Source organism: Sceloporus undulatus, chromosome 6 (assembly GCF_019175285.1).
Source record: "Sceloporus undulatus isolate JIND9_A2432 ecotype Alabama chromosome 6, SceUnd_v1.1, whole genome shotgun sequence".
Lineage (NCBI taxonomy): Eukaryota > Metazoa > Chordata > Lepidosauria > Squamata > Phrynosomatidae > Sceloporus > Sceloporus undulatus.
The window spans coordinates 78064189-78070292 of record NC_056527.1 but is presented as its reverse complement, the minus strand read 5'-3'; positions in this window follow the sequence as shown (position 1 = coordinate 78070292).

The following is a 6104-nucleotide window of genomic DNA, read 5'->3' as shown; positions in this document are numbered from 1 at the left end:
GTCACATAGTATTTCCAGTTACTATGTATGGATGTAAATCTGGACAGCAGAGAAATCTGAACTGTGGTACTGAAGGAAAGGTTACGGTACCATGACCAACAAACAGACAAATGAATGGGTCCAGAGAAAATCAAGCCTGAAAACTCATTAGAAGTGTCAACTTCTACAATTTAATAGTGAACACTCACTAGCAGCCACAACAGAGTCTATTGTATTTAGAGACATAATGAAGAGGCATGACTTATTAGAAAGACAATAAGCTGGTAAATAGGAAGAATCAAGAAAGAGAAAGACCAGATTACAGAAGAAACCACAGCCCTGAATCTTCACGATTTCAGTAGGACTGTTAGTAACATATCTCTTGGATGTCTCTCATTATTTGTTGTTTGTGTACCATATGGTGACCCTAAGGTGAACCATCATGGGATTTTCTTGGCAAGTTTTCTTCAGAGGTGGGTTGCCATTGCCATCCTCTGAGGTTGAGAGAGGTGTGACTGCCCAAAGTCCACTCAGTGGATTTCTGTGGCCAAGCCGTGATTCCCACCCTGGTCTCCAAGTTCCTACGCCCAGCGCTCAAACAACTACGCCACACTGGCTTCTTTCTCTCATCCATAGGGTCTCTATACATTGAATTTAACTTGACAGTCAGAGTAACAAGTGATCACTGAGATTTTTTTTGTTTTAAGAAGCTCAATATCATCATTTTATTTTTCAATATAACCTGTGAGTCAGCAAGGCCAGGAAACTGTGGCCCGTTACAGATCGCCCAAAAGGGGTGGTCTTGGGCCGCTGCCGGTTGCAGCGCAGAGGAGTTGCGCAGCCAAACCACACGACTCCTCCGCGCTGCAAAGAAGGAGCACGAAAATCGCACTCCTTCTGGCACCCAGAAGAGACGCCGCAAGTGCCAAAGCGTGCACTTGCAGCGTCACTTCCGGGGTGCGAATGTGGACGCGAGTGTCAACTACAGCAATGGTGGCGGATGTGTGGAACGGCCACCGCCATCTTGTACGGACTTGGTCCGTATAGGGGTAAGTGCGTGCGTAAGCCACGCACTTACCCTAAAGCTAGTAGTCCCAGGCGTATTAGCTGCCTGTCTGTAACGTGCCTGTGAATGGCCCAGGATCCTAGTAGGCAGAATGGAAATTTTTTAGAGTTTTCCCATGTCCTGGTTGACACTTTAACATACTGGCTCAGTTATTAGTACATGTATGCTTTTTCTGACATGCTCTAGATCTATAGATCGATAGATTGACTCATAGGCATCTGGTTCTGTTCCTGCAGAAGCTGGACTAAAATGTAGAACTGCACAGGAATTCGCGTGTTCCCACAGTTCCAAACTATTCAGAGCAGATCCTCTGAACCATAGAAGAAGGCAGTTGACTTCAATATGTCATTGGAGTATGACTAAAAATGATCAACCCAGTAAGGTCCGAAAATAGGAGTCCCATCATTGCCTTGTGATCCTATCCAAAACCTGTTTGATCTTTCTTTAAAATGTATCAGTCTTTTGACTACATGAAATCTCTGAGACAAAGATTTTCACCCTTAAAAAAAACCTTCACAATACCCACCAGCCCTTGTTTGTTTTTAAAGAAATATAAATACATGGCATCCACATTCAACATGATATAACTACAGTGGTGCCTCGGGTTACGAAATTAATTCGTTCCGCGCTAATTTCGTAACCCGAAAAACCTTCGTACCCGAATTGCCATAGGCGCTAATGGGGAAAAACAGCCGCGTCCGCCGCGGCTCCATTTAAACAGTGCCGGAGTTTTTTGTAACCCACAAAACCTTCGAACCCGAAACAATAAATCCCTATGGGATTTTTTCGTATCCCGAAAATTCGTAACCTGGGTTTCGTATCCCGAGGTACCACTGTACTCAAAATTAACTGTTTCCCACTCATATTTTCTAATTTTTCTAATGTGTACATAGTGATTTCCATCACATTGTCTCATAATGTTTTTTTCTATACCATATCTGGAGAAGGCTTTCCACACTTGCACACTTGATCGTTTTATAGCCCTTGTTTATTCCTTTTTCTAAACATCCTTCCCAAGTAGTATGAAAGCACTACACTTCATCTGAGGTGTGGCAAATGTTATTTACTTAAAGAGGACGTTACAACACAGTGCCTTTTCTATATGACCATACCTACTACACAGTGGTGCCAGCACATTCATTTTTATTAAAATGTGTCCTGAAAATGAAGTTCCCAACATAATGTTTCCTTTTTCACTAGTCAGTCAGAGGAGCATCAGGGGAACTCAATGATCTTTATGTATGGTGAGACCTGACTCAGGGGACACACATCATTTAGTATGTAAAAGAGTTTGTTCTTCGCCCACTCCCACTCAGTGTGATTCACTTTGTACTTAAATCTTAATTTCAATACATTCTATTTAGTGTCCTTCTTTAATGGTCTACAATTTGCTTTAGACTTAATTATCTTAAACATTTACTATCATTTACTATCATCCATATTAACTGAATCCTATCTGAAAGAACAGGCAACATAGCTAGTCTCCTGTTGTTCGGGACAGGACAGATTGACCCATGATCACAAACAAATGTACCCATCTCCAATTTAGTCATATTTAGAGTAGACCCACTGAAATCAGTAGGACGTAGTAATGACTAATGTATGTGATCTCCACAATAAGGCTATTAATCCATTATAAACTTGGCTGCTGGTGACATATGCATGTGTCACCTGGAGTACACACAGTGTCCTTTTCAGACATTGCAGATGGAAGTTGATTCCGATCTCTTTCAAGCACTTCGCACCACAGTTATAGAACTTGATTCCACTTAACTGTCATTGCTCCATCTAATGGATCCTGGGATCTGTAGTTTCATTTCTGATTAGCACCTTCTCTGGGATTTTCTTCAAATTTCGTTCAGACGGAGTGGGTTGCCTTGCCTTCCTCTGAGGCTGAGACGGTGTGACTTACCCAATCACCCATGGGTTTCCATGACTGAGCAGAGACTAAACCCTGATCTCCAGAGCCCTAGTCCAATACCCAAACACCACCCCAGCTGACTCTCATATCTACCAAACTAACATTACCGAAACTACCAAACACAATGATAGTGTTCCCTCAGTGTTTCACAGGGTTTCTGTGGGGAGAAGGCAAAATAACATAATGACCCCACATATAAGAATTCTGCTTCTCTCCAAAAATTTTTCCTTCAGTCCCTAAATTTCTAGCATCACAGTAACAATAACTTTATTACGGCCATTTGGCCAGCACAGCATCACAGTAACTTAAAACTTCAGTTGACCATTCCAAAACCAAGTTTCGGCATCCAAAGAAAAAGAGCAGGCAAATTACCAATGAAATGGAACACAGCAATAAGACAAGAATGCAGTGAATCAAATGGAACAATGCTATGCAAATGTGTTTTTTTTGTTTTGTTTTTTGGGGTTTCTATTTGGATGCAATGCCTCATTTTGCCCCTCAGTAGCTACACTCCTTCTGTCACTGCTGCTGCACAGCCATTTATGGATCATGGAAGTCTGTTCTGGGAACTTGAATTACCATGAGAGTGTGGAACTGCATGATCACAGCTGTGTCTACACAGTGTAGGATACTGAGCTTTCTGATCCAAGCCTCACCAGACTACAGTCTCTCTTCATGTCTGACAGACAATTCAAAAATAAATTAGCCATTTTGAAATTAGAATAAAAAAGCATAAGCCAAAATTTTATCTAACTAAACTAACTTTGGCATTACTAATTGTGATTTTTTGTATGTATGGACTGAGTATTTTAACCAAAACATAATTCTAGGTTAAATATAACAGATTAAAATAATTAAATAGAACTATGCACTGCCGTTCGCAGGTTTGCTGTTATGAGTGAGAAAAATAGGAGAAACAGAGCTTAAGGGTGGCTTAAGGCAACAGATGGTATCTGTGAACAAACTATTTAATGGTTACACATTATCAACATTGCCCAGAGTTGAAGTGAACCTTGAGAAGGTGACTTTATCAGAATCTGGGGGCTGGTTTCCTCTGCAAGTTCAAAGATAATTTATATATTTTGCAGAGAAGAGAGGAGGGGAAACAATTTAATTGTAAAAGGCATTGTACAAATTCCAAACAGTACCACAGTCCCATCCCGATATGGAATATTGTGAAATATTACTTTTAAATTATGGATGACAACCCCTTCATTTTTTACTATATTTCTTTAAATACAAAAAAGAAAGAGTGGCCACCAATGACTCTCAGTTAGCATCCCTGATTCATATGGTATGTTGCATATAGTTACCCTTCTAAATAAAAGTACATAAGTAAATAAGTACAAGGAATTTGGGACCAATAGTTCTCAAGAGAGAGGATGTGGAAGCACAAAACCTTCCATCCTTAAACTATAAACCAAGTTCAACTGCACAAGTGCACATGGGTCAGCAGTTCAATGTTCAGATGCTGCTCGCTCTGCTCTAATACTACTTTCATTGGTACCAATGGCTGATCTGCTGCAAGAAAATATCCACCTTCAGAAGAGAGGTTTTTTTTCTCAAGACCACAGCAAGGAAGAAATAATTTACATCCATCCCATGCTTATTGTGATCAAATAAATTCTCTCCCTCCCTCCCCTGACAAACATATTGAGCATTGGCACTATTCATTATTTTTTTTTAAAAACTGCATTCAGTTGTGAGCCTAGTATGGCGCACAGATAAGCAGGATAGTGCTAGGAGATGGGGAGACTGTCACTGTTATCCTTAGAGATGGCTAATGATTGGAAAGTGGAGGTTTTCATCACTGGCTCCTTTTCATCTCTGCCCACCTTAGGATCATGATTCCAGATTTTCCAGTAAGTCTCTAGAAGCTGATTGGTACAAACTGTCTCATCACATTTCTGGCAAGAATTCTGACATTCCTGCATACTCTGGCATGATAACAAATCAAAAGCATTATTCACACTTTGTTTAGGTGTTCACAGGGGAAGTTTGGCATGCGGAGGTATGATGCCTCTGCTGCTCCCAAAAGAATTCATTCTGTGTGGGTCAAAACCTATGCTTCCTGTTCAAGCCATTGCTGACTTAACCACCTTAAATAACATATCCAAGTAAGTTTGCTCAAGAAACAGAGGAGGATTTAGATGAGTTTCCGCATGAACAACAGGCCACAGGTAGACAAACATGTATTCCATTTGTGACTGTGCCATGCAGTAAAGCAAGGGTATTTAATCACATATAACAGGAATTGTGGGAAACTCTACAGTATCTGAAAGTGGAGCAAAGGATTTTATCCTAAGGGACTCATAAAAAGAAAAAGAAGTCCAAATCCCTATATTTAAAAAAATAAAATAAAAATGGCCTATAGCACTCTAATGGTGTTAAATCATGTCAGCTCAAAAGCACTATTGGGTTTAATGGGATTTTCTCCTAGATAAGTAGACAGGCAACTGCAAGCAACAATCCAATCTCTGAGCAAGGAAGAGAAGAATGGGTCACCAAAGTTTAAGGAAAAACAGATTATAATCCAAGTTTTAGGTTATCTATTATTATTGGTTAGTATTGGCGAACAGCTGAAGACATGGACTATTCTCTTGGGTTCAAGCTTTTGTAATGACTGAATAGTTTGAGTACCTTGGTTTCCAAAAGAAGTTTTAAATTTTGGACTAAATCCCAATATGCCAACTTTAATTTTGGACCTAGTTCAGCACATTGACAGGTGCTCAAAAGTAAACATGAATCTCTCTGTGTGTGCTGCTATAATTTATTTACTAAATCTTTGGCCTTGTTCCCACTATGATTTAAACCGGGTCGTGATCCGATTTTAAACCACCATGGTCCCACTTAATCTGAATCACTGAAGCGATTCAGAAAGGGGGGGGCATGGTTTCTACCCATTTAACCCGGGTTTTCCATTTAACCATGTCAAAAAAGTACGCTGGTAAAATGGGGTATTTTTTGGCTGAATCAATTTATTTGGAAAAAATTGATTCAGCCCAAGTGGGAACCAGATGGATTGAATCAAATTCAAATCCGCCCTGGTTCCCACTGGCAGAGGCTTACCCAGACTCCATGCTGTTCCGTCCTCAGTGCTCTGTCCTCCTGGCCTGGCTGACCCTCTCTCCTCTCCTT